Consider the following 10501-nt stretch of genomic DNA (forward strand, 5'->3'; position numbering starts at 1 on the left):
GCCTCACCAAGGCCGAGTACAGTGGGAGAATGACATCCCGGGATTTGCTTGAGAAGCATCTATGGATGCAAGCCAGTGTTTTGCTCGCTTTACTAGTCGCAGCATCACACTGAAGGCTCATGTTCATCTTGACCCCCCAAGTCCCTTTCATCTGTAGTGCTAACCAGTGTAGCACTGGCGAGCCTATAAACATGCTGCAGGTTTTTCTTCCCAAGGTGGATGTGTCCGCCTGGCCTTGAACATCTGGTTATGTGCGGCTCTGGCCCGGATGGCTGGTGGTGTTCACCCTACCATTTCTTGCAGGAGGTTGAGAAGTTGTTTACTCCCAGCATGGTCTCCCCCAATCTCACCTGCCATGACTTTCAATATTCTATCAGCGGTGGGGCTGACCACTTGTGGTCTTCTGAGGGACTCCACCTACCCTTACACCCCACCCTCACACCAAGCCTTGGCGGATCACTGTAGTTTTCTTGGCTGTGCTCCCAACACCGTTTTGTCACTGGTTACAGCTACCTGTGTGGCCCTCTCCTGTCTAGGGTACAAGGTCTCCGAGGGTGACCTGCTTGGATGATGCCGAGTTGCCTAAGATGTCTCCCTTGGGTCTCGAGGTTGGCTCCCTATCCCCAGGGCTGGAAGCCTGACCCGAGTTTCAAGCAATTGTAGAGCTCAAAAAAGCTCTGCCTCTACCATTCTGCCTGCACCACCTGGACCTGCCCCTCAACCCTCTCCAAAAGGGGGAAACACAAAGAACATATAAGGAAAAAAACCCACTACCATATTTCGAGGGACCCATGCGGTCCCTTTCTGGGTCGTTCTGCTAGGATACTGGTCCCATGCCTTTCTATGAATTGGTAGTAGGTTATACCCTCTGCGTGGCTAGGGTAGCCTGTGGTCTCTGGGGTGGCTCAACTCCCCAGTTACCCAGCCTCCCGCCTCTTCAGGTGCCTTGCAGCCCTTCGGCAGATGCCCGGGCACACTTCATGTACAGGGTCAGCACCCTGCCTCTTGTGGCCTCACTTAGCAGCCCCTCATGCTGTCCTCACCTGACAACTCCCGGAGGGTGTGTGTCTTCTGCCTCCCCAGTGCCCTTGATGATCCCACCTGCTATGGCATGGAGAGTGTGTCCATCTCACCGGCCCCTCCGTCGATGCTGCCGGTGTCAGGGTCCCTTTCTGTTTCCTCGCTCCTTTTGCTGCCTTCCCCACTGTTAGGAGCAGCCCCTGGCTCCTGGCTCTTTTCACTGCTGCCACTGTCATTGGGAGCAGCTCCTGGCTCCCAGCTCCCCCTGAAGGGTTGTCCTCCACCGAGGCAGGAAGCCTCTGTGGGCTCTCTCTCCCTGAGGGACTTTCGGGAGGCACCCAGTGTTGGTGCCTTCACTGGCCCTGGTCTTTCTGCCCTTCCATCTTTGCCGTTCCATCTGGTCCATTTTATTCTCGCCGGCCAGTGATTGTCGATGACAGCACCAGCTGGCTTCAGCTGTATAAAGGCACGGCTTATAATCCCCACAGGTCTTTCCCTGGATTCCAGCTGAACTGCGGGTCCTGCTGCAGTTAAGTGTTTTTCTGTATTTTTTATTTTTGCTTTTTTTTTCCTCAGGGGGGATCCTGTCCCCAGGGTTCCCCATTTTCACTTTGGGGCCCTCTCTCCTGTTCTTCCCCAAGTGGAGAACCTTGCAATTTTTGGTATTAAACACCATCAAATTCTTGTCCACCCATTTCATGAGCCTGTCAAGATCTGCCTGAATCACCATCCTGTCCTCAGGTGTGGATGCTTTACCCCAGAGTTTGGTGTCATCGGCAAACTTGGCTAGTCCACTTATGACACCAGTGTCCACATCATTGATGAAGATGTTAAACAGTATAGGCCCTAGGACAGAGCCTTGTGGGACCCCACTGGTGACCGTGCACCAAGACGATTGACTCCCATTGACCACCACCCTTTGGGTCCTACCGTGGAGCCAATTCCCCAGACAGCAGATTGTGGTGAGGTCAAGGCCACAGTTAGCCAGTTTACCCAAGAGGTGATCATGGGATACTAGATCTAAGGCTTTTTTAAGGTCAAGATATACGACGTCAATCTCTTCCCTCTTGTCCAGGTGATAGGTCACCTGGTCATAAAAGGAAATGAGATTAGTCAAGCAAGACCTACCCACAATAATCCCATGCTGTTTATCCCTCAGGTTATTGCCTTCAGCTAGTCTGTTAAGGATGGCCTGTTTTCCAAGACCTTCTCCAGGATAAAGGTTAGGCTGATGGGCCTGTAGTTTGCCAGATCTACTTGTTTCCCTTTCTTGAAGATAGGCATGACATTGGCCCTCTTCTAATTTTTGGGCACTTCACCAGAGAGCCAAGAGCACTCAAAGATCCATGCGAGGGGCTGAGTTATGATGCTTGCCAGCTCCCTGAGTACCTTTGGGTGTAAACCATCAGGGCCGGCTGACTTGAAGGTATCCAGCTTGTCAAGGTGTTCCTTCACGAGGTCAGCTTCAATGGACGGCAAGGAATCTCCCTCACCTGGGCTTCCCTGACCCACAGTGGGCAGGGACATCCCATGGGACTGGTGAAAAACTGACACAAATTACCCATTTAGCAAGTTTCCTTTTTCATGGGCATCGGTTGTCAGTTGTCCTATCTGGTTCAGCAGGGGTCCAATGTTGCCCTTGCTTTTCCTCTGACTCCCCACATATCTAAAAAAGGACTTTTTATTTTCCTTGATATTTGTAGCTAGCTGGAGTTCCATTGGAGCCTTGGCTTTCCTGGTTTGCTCTCTGCAGGTCTGGACCAGAGTAGAGTATTCCTCCTTGGTGGTGGTTCCAGTCCTCCATTCTTTGTAGGTCTTCCTTTTAAGATGCAGGAGTTCTGCCAGTTCCCTGGAGAGCCAAGAGGACTGCTGTGCCCTTTTGCTGCCTTTCCTTCAAGACAGACTGGACTTTGTTTGTGCATGCAGGATTGCTCCCTTGAGGAGCAACCACTCATCCTGAGCTCCCCTCTCCTTTGGGTTGTGGCCTTTTAGGGCCTCACTGACAAGCCTCCTTAGCTTGTCAAAGTCAGCTTTACTGAAATAGAGGGCTTCTGTATTACTGACTGACTTGACAGCTTTTCGGCAGATGGTGAAGGTGATCAGCTCATGGTCACAGTGCCTTTCTTTCCCATTTCCAATGATTTCTGTTTCTTTACCAGCCTTAAATGTCTGGCAAATATCATGAAATGGGGCCCCAAATTGTTCACCCTGAATCACTGTAATCCCCTCTCTCAACCTGTCTCATATGATTAGTATGGCACTGTCCTCTATGAGATGAAGCTGAACCAGGTTGCCCTGTGCCTCATATGCGTATAAATTTTTGGAGCATCCCAGAACTGTGGTAAGAACACCCAGTTAAACTAATTAGAACATGGATCTTTGTTGTGGGGTGTAATCTGGAATATATACACATCCTGGAAAGTACTGAGCTATGAGGTCACCATGGCTTGAAATGCTGTTGACTCTTAAGGGGCCTAGCCCAATGGCCTATACAGTAAAACATGAGCCTTTTGGCTTTGGACTAATATCATATCATCATCAGGCCTCTTGTGGGTTCAGCTCAAGTGTAGTCTGCACTGCTCTGTTCCTTGGGACAAAATGATCTTGAATGGCATTGTGTTGTAGAGGGTGGAGATGTGTCCAAATGCACTGAAGACAGAACAATTTACAAGAGTCTACTGTGGCTTCTGCATGGAGGATCTTGGCTACATGCCTATTTTGTGGAAATAGGAGATTTTCCCTTAGCTTGTTCCTTTGGCCTTTGGGCTAAGAGTAAGTGAGACTCAGAAACATCCAGACTCATCCAGGAGCACGGATGTGTGGATGCGCAGTTGTATTTATTGTAACAAGGATGTTGATAGGTAGTTGTAAAAACACACCCTGTCACATATTGTCGATGACTGCCCGCTGACTAAGTTCAGTGGCAGACTACAGGAATTGCACATGGCCACTGAGGATGCTATTGTATGGGTTGGCAATTACGCACATGCTGGCTGGCTGACTGACTGACTGTAGGCATATGTTATGGACTAGTAAGTGAACCATGTCAGTCATGAGACAGAACATCAAAGGTTTAGGTATATATAAATATATTTATTTATAGATAGACATATATATTTTTGCAAAAAAAATCCTAGTTAGTACTATATATACATAGGTGCTGAAGTGCTGTTCAAAAGTATGTTTATGGAGTACTTGTGCTGAAACTTGCAGCAGTTTCAGAAAATGTAAAATGCACCAATTTGGGATAAATTTAATGTATGGGTACTCTATCCAAATTGCTACAGCCATTTGAATTTAAAGGTTATTGTTTTCAAATGTGCTTCTCCCTCTCATGTACTTAAGGAGAGCAGGGTCTGAGAATTCGGGGAGGGGGAAGGGGCTTCGAGGGGAAGTCAGGGGAAAGCAGAGAGCAAAGGGGCTACCTGACTCTTCAGATTTATTTTCCATGCTGTAGCAGTGGGAGGGGGTGACAAGTTCAAGTCAAATATCCAGTAATTTGATTCTGTACTTGGATATTTATAACATATTTATAAATTGTCCATATATATCATCTAATTATTGGGGTGTTGAGTCATCTTCTATTCAAGAAAATATGGTATTAAATTAGGCTATAATATCATTTTACCTGATTGGCGTTTTAGTTTATATTTTGGTAGGTGTGGTCATTAAGACAAAAAGGGAAAAATTGTTTCACTGGAAGTGCATAAACCCCTCCATAGTAATAATTTGTAGATCATTAACACAATACACTCTAATGATGCTGATTTCATATAATCAGTTGTGTCCAAATGCATCATTAGGACCAAACAGTGTTTATAGAAATAGCAACAAGTATTTATAGATGTGAAGTGGCTATCTCAATTTTTGTTTATGCTGTGACTAGCACAGTAGGACCCTGGCTTCCAAGTGCTACATTACATATACAAATAAATATGTCAGATCTCTGGAGAGCAGTGGCAGCACAATGATAGCCCTCAACACCTTGCTTTATGTGTGGGAGGTTAGGGTGCTTTGGGTGTCTTTGGACAATATGCCTTGTAGCTGTGCAGTAGGGTTCCTTATATAGGTTTAGGAATAGGTTAGGCAAGGGCCTGTATGAGATGGTGTAGTTAGGGTGATCTTGCCTTGAGTAGGTTTTGGATTAGACGACCTTTGGAGGTCCCTTCCATCCCCACTTTTCTGTGATTCTATGACATAATAGAAATGAGGCTGAATGCTCAGCTCAATATATTGTAAACAAGTGGCATGTGCTGTTTGGCACCACAAGAACATTCTTTATTATAGTTGCTCTGCAGCAATGTCATAACTTAATTTTGACTCTTTAAAGGAACTCAGTCAATTAAGAATGAACAACCTCCATTTTGTCAGTTTTTAAATTGCTGCTGTTGGTTTAGAAACAGGGGAAGGGAGAATGTCAGGCAGAATCTTTTTGGAAAGGACAATTGGATATGGCATTTTCTTCTATACACAGGCACTTTAATGAATATACATCAGTCCAAAAGGTCTTGGTACATTTTTAGAAATGGTGTCAGACTGGAAATGGTGGAAGGAGAGAATGTAATATAACTGTTAGCTTACCATCTAGACCATCCTATAGAAAAACACACTGTACTGGTGGAGAATGAATGATTAACACCAAGGTTTAGGTATGCCATTTGTCAGACTATCTCTTCTACCCAATCGGTTGGATACCACAGTTGTAGGAAATTATTTTACAGTGCAGTGAACTCTACAATGCTACATTTCAGTGGCATATGGCCAGTCTAAGTGTGGGGGATAGATTAAGAAAAGGTGAAGAATTCTCCATTTCCTATGAGGCCATGAAAGTTGCTGAGGCTGTGTCAACCCACTGGTTGAAGGAGATTTTGGAATACATTTACATAATCTCCAATGGAATGATCTTCACAAGGAGATTACTCCTGGACTGCCAATGGCACACCCTTGTCCCCTATACTTTGATGCCTTGTGATGTCCACACTGAGCAGGAACTACCTCCCCTGCTCTCCTTGCATATCTTTCAGAGAGCAAACCTTTGTAACCCTTGAGAATGTCCTTTCTGTTTGGATGGCTACTTTATGGGACTTGAAGGCTCCCATCCACCTGGGAACCTGAGGGAACCTACTAATCCAGTGAGGGAAAAGGGACAAAAGATAACAGACAGTATGAGTTATAAGTTCTTTCTTCACTGTGATGTTATCTGTACTGTAAGGCCCCAACCAGCCCTCTGAGCTGTAGTCCATGGAACTCTTCCCTGAGGCCTCTTTGGATTTTGGTAAGACCATATGTGAAGTTAAACTAATATGCTTTAATCTGAAATGTAGAGTGAGAAGGATAAGAGACTGGGAAGGAAAATGGGATAAATACCGAACCTCTGAAAACAACACACTGAATAGCTTTATTTTACATTTTTCAAAGATAACAGCATTATTAGCAGATAAAATGCTCTAAGAGGGAACCTGTCAACAGCCAGAAGCTCCTAAAACTTCTAACATGGAATATACAATCGTTTTGAACCAAATGCTGCTGTTCAAAAATTAAAAATATGAAATAGTGACCCCAAAAGACAATTTTAAATTACTTGTTTCTCCATGCATTTGATTTTAATGAAAATATCCGTGTTCTGGCAAAACTGAAGATGGCCAAATGATACAATATTAGATACAATATCACTTGCTTACAGATAAATTTTGTCAAGTCTGTTAATCAGTACTACCAGCTGTGCTAGCAGTTCTGAACCTGACATTTTTTTAGAGCATTTTACTTGATACCCCATGCTAAATACTAATGGGGAAAGTACATCTTCACTATAGAAACATCTATCCTATTTTTTTTTCATGGTACTTCATGTCTTGATAGTCCTTTCTGGCTGAGTTTGAATGACGCATTTCATAACTGTGCAAGAAATGCCTGGCAAACAGTATTGCAAAGTGGTAATTGAATAGCCAAACTGGCACTGATGAGAGAGTCCAGGAGACATGACACAGTATAAAAGTGGCTTCAGAATGTGGCAGCTAGTCCAAGGCACTTCAGAGCACAGAAGACCTTACACAGCACCACTCTGGGGCAGTGTCAGTGTGGCAGACTGCAGAAGGTGCAGCATTGCTTGGCAGAACACCTGCTGGAATGGCAGATTGCAGTAGTTGATTGCATAGCACGCTGTGGCATTGCCAGTGCTTGTACAATAGAGAATGATCAGCATGACACCATGCAGAAAACACTGCACTGTCCAGGCGAAATTGTTTGGAGAACATGACACATCAGTGGCTATACAACACAACCTAGCAGTGCTGGCATGCTACAGGGCTGGAGAACAGAGTGTAAAGCACAGCATAACAGTGACAGCAGTGCAGTGGATACATAGTGCAGTAGAATACCATCATGATTTCACTGCCCAGAATAGCTGTGTCACCTTGACAGTGCAGCACTGGCTGCACAGCATAGCAATGGATGTCCTTAGTCACTACTGTGTGCTTATTCTTTGTGATATGGTTTAATTCTTATGCACTGATCATTACTTCTTTTTCATACTGTACATTTCCTCATTTGCAATGCGTTCCAGCATTGGCAAAGTGTAGGGGGTGCACGCAGGTGCACATGCACCCCCTGAGATCGGCCGTGTACCCCCTGGAGGTGCCAACTACAAAACTGGAAGTGTAGCCATGAAACCGGCAGTGCTGGCAAAAGTGCACTTCCAGTTTCGCTGTGGGGGGACCCTCACCCTGGTCGGAGATTGGCTGTGGCAGGACTCACACACCAGTCAGCAATTGATAGCTGGGGGACCCCCTCCCCGTTGTCAATCTGCTGCCCCCCCAGACTCGGGAAGCACCAGTCGCCCATGCAGTCCAGTGATTCCACTCAGCTAGTGTGCAACCTAGTAAGCCAAGAGTGAACTGGGCTTTATTAGCAGGTGTGCCACTTGCAAATCAATGGAAGCTCTATTCAGCACTGTTGAGGGTATTGTGTACAGTTGTGGGACCTACACTTCAAGAAGGAAGTGGAAAGTTTGGAAAGAGTCCAGTGCAGAGCAACAAAAATGATTAGAGGCCTAGGAGGAAAGGCTGAAAGAAGTAGGGTCATTTCATCTAGAGAAGCGAAAACTGACGAGGAATTTGATAACAGTCTTCAAATACCTGAAGGGTGATAACAGAGAGGATGGAGATGGGCTTCTCTGTGTGGCTGAAGTGGACATGGACTAGGAGTGATGGCCTCAAGCTTCAGTAGGGGAAAATTAGGTTGGAAATAAAGAGGAACTTTCTAACTATGAGGATGGTCAAGTATTGGAACTGGCTACCTCAAGAAGCTGTGGAATCTCCACCCTTGGAAGTTTTCAAGCATAGGTTAGACAGACACTAGGCTGGGATGGTTCAATCAAGGATGTTCCTGCCTTGAGCAGGGGGCTGAACTGTATGACTTTATGAGGTCCCTACCAGCCTTATTGTCTTATGATTCTATAAACCTTTAAGGATTAAAAAAAAAAATCAAATGGTTAATTTTCTTGTTTTGATGGAGTCCTGTAGCAAGCACACTGAGGAATGAGCCCATATTCATTTCACAACATTATCACAGGTTCCATGAATAGCAGAGTCACATGCCATTCGCAAAAGGAAAAGCAGAAATAGACATTCTGGTATTTTCTCTTTTTCTTTTCCTTTGGAAACCTTTCGCTAATAAAACAGGTATTTTGGTATTTTACCCACTTGGATTTTTCTGTGGATTCAACTGTGGTTTCTGTCTTCCTAGTACCTTTCCACCCCAAGAGCATAGTAGTAAATCCTCTTGTATCTCAATGGTAGTGATCAGTTATATTACTTTTTTTAAAATGTGCTTTGATGCTATAAATAATGTTTCCGCTCTCCAATCTACAGCCATAGAGAAGAAGTTGTAAATCCCCACTGTAAGAAGGTGGTGGAGATAGGGAACAACCCATGTTATTATGGGTGACCAATCTTAGAGTTCCATCAGCCTCACTGGAGCCAATGATGCATATTTACACATTCACTATTTCTCCTGTCCTTTTAACTTAGTGCATAAACAGAAATTTCCACTGCTAGAAATTTCCACTGCTCTCCACACTAGGGTGATCCTGGTCTGGGGAAGATGGGGGAAGCAGTGGCTGCTCTAGTTCTGGTGTTGGGTTGGGGGGAAAGATTCTCCAGGGCCTTCTCAGACCAGGGTTTCCTGGTTTGAGGAGCAAGGCCAGAACAGCAAACTGCTGCTTCTCTGTTTTGCCCTTGGTCTCCAGGAGTAGAACACAGAAGATGAAGCAATGGGGAAAAGCCCTCTGTCTGATCTCTGGACTGGGCAGACCCTGGACTGGGGGAAAGGGGTCCACACTTCCCAGACTGGATTGGCAGGAAGTGGTGTTCATACAGGTGTTTATTTTTACAAGATAAACTCTCTTGCAGGGAAGATCCTCCATGTGTCAATCTGGAATATCATTATCCCATAGGTGGCATATTTCCTCTGGATTAAATTGTATGAGTGCTTGTATGTTTATAATTTCTACCTAGCAGAAGAAACATTACTGTGCAACATTACAGTGCAATAACTAATTGGGTGTAAATTTGATACCTACATAATGCAGCTATCAAATTTACACTCAAGTTGTTATAAGTCGTCATATTTACTGCACAGTATGCACAAGCACTTATAGACATGTGTCCATACTGGACAGTAATTTCAGTTGCTGTGCAGTAAATGCGCACATGTAGATACTCCCAGAGAATGGCAGTTTTCCTGGTAGAAATGTAATACCTGTACATGACCCTTATACCATTGGACAACTGTCAGTCAATCAAAGAAGAACCTACCAAATAACATCCTAAGATGTTAGCTGGCTTCTAGTATCCAGCATTGAAAAACCTTATAACAGTAATGAAAGCCTCCTGAAATGTCTTCGCTCTACTTCCTTCTTCACTAAGTAGACCGTTAAGAAACCCATTAATGTCTGTACCGAGACTTCTCTTATCTATGTTGTAGTGATGTAAAATCTTTAGAATGATTGAAACTGTGGGGAAAATATTTCTCTTTTGGGGGGAAGAAATGAATGTTTTGAGAAAGCTGAAATAGTTATTTGCTCATCAAAACAACTTTAAGAAGGAAAAATGCATTATGAACATGCAACATAACATATGTTAGCATATAGAAAGCACTGGTTGTTATATTTATGGAATTAAGAAGCATAAATTCTTCACTTTTGAATAACAACAAATGCACCAAGTACTAGAGGTGCAGCTGCACGTGATGGTATTCAAAGATATTTTCTTTTCTATTGAGGTAGCTCTAAAACAGGAAACCATACCTAAAATAGCATTAATGTTGCTGATTTTTAAATAAAAAGGAAGGTTATAGCCACAACCTCAGAAATAATATATATTTTCTTTCCTGTTGAGGTATCTCTAAAATAGGAAAAATACTGAAAATAGCATTAATGTTGATTTTCAAATAAAAAGCAAAGCTATAGTCACAACCTCAGAAA

The sequence above is a fragment of the Crocodylus porosus genome, unplaced genomic scaffold (genome assembly GCF_001723895.1).
Source record: "Crocodylus porosus isolate Cpor-Errol unplaced genomic scaffold, CroPor_comp1, whole genome shotgun sequence".
NCBI classification, from domain to species: Eukaryota; Metazoa; Chordata; order Crocodylia; family Crocodylidae; genus Crocodylus; species Crocodylus porosus.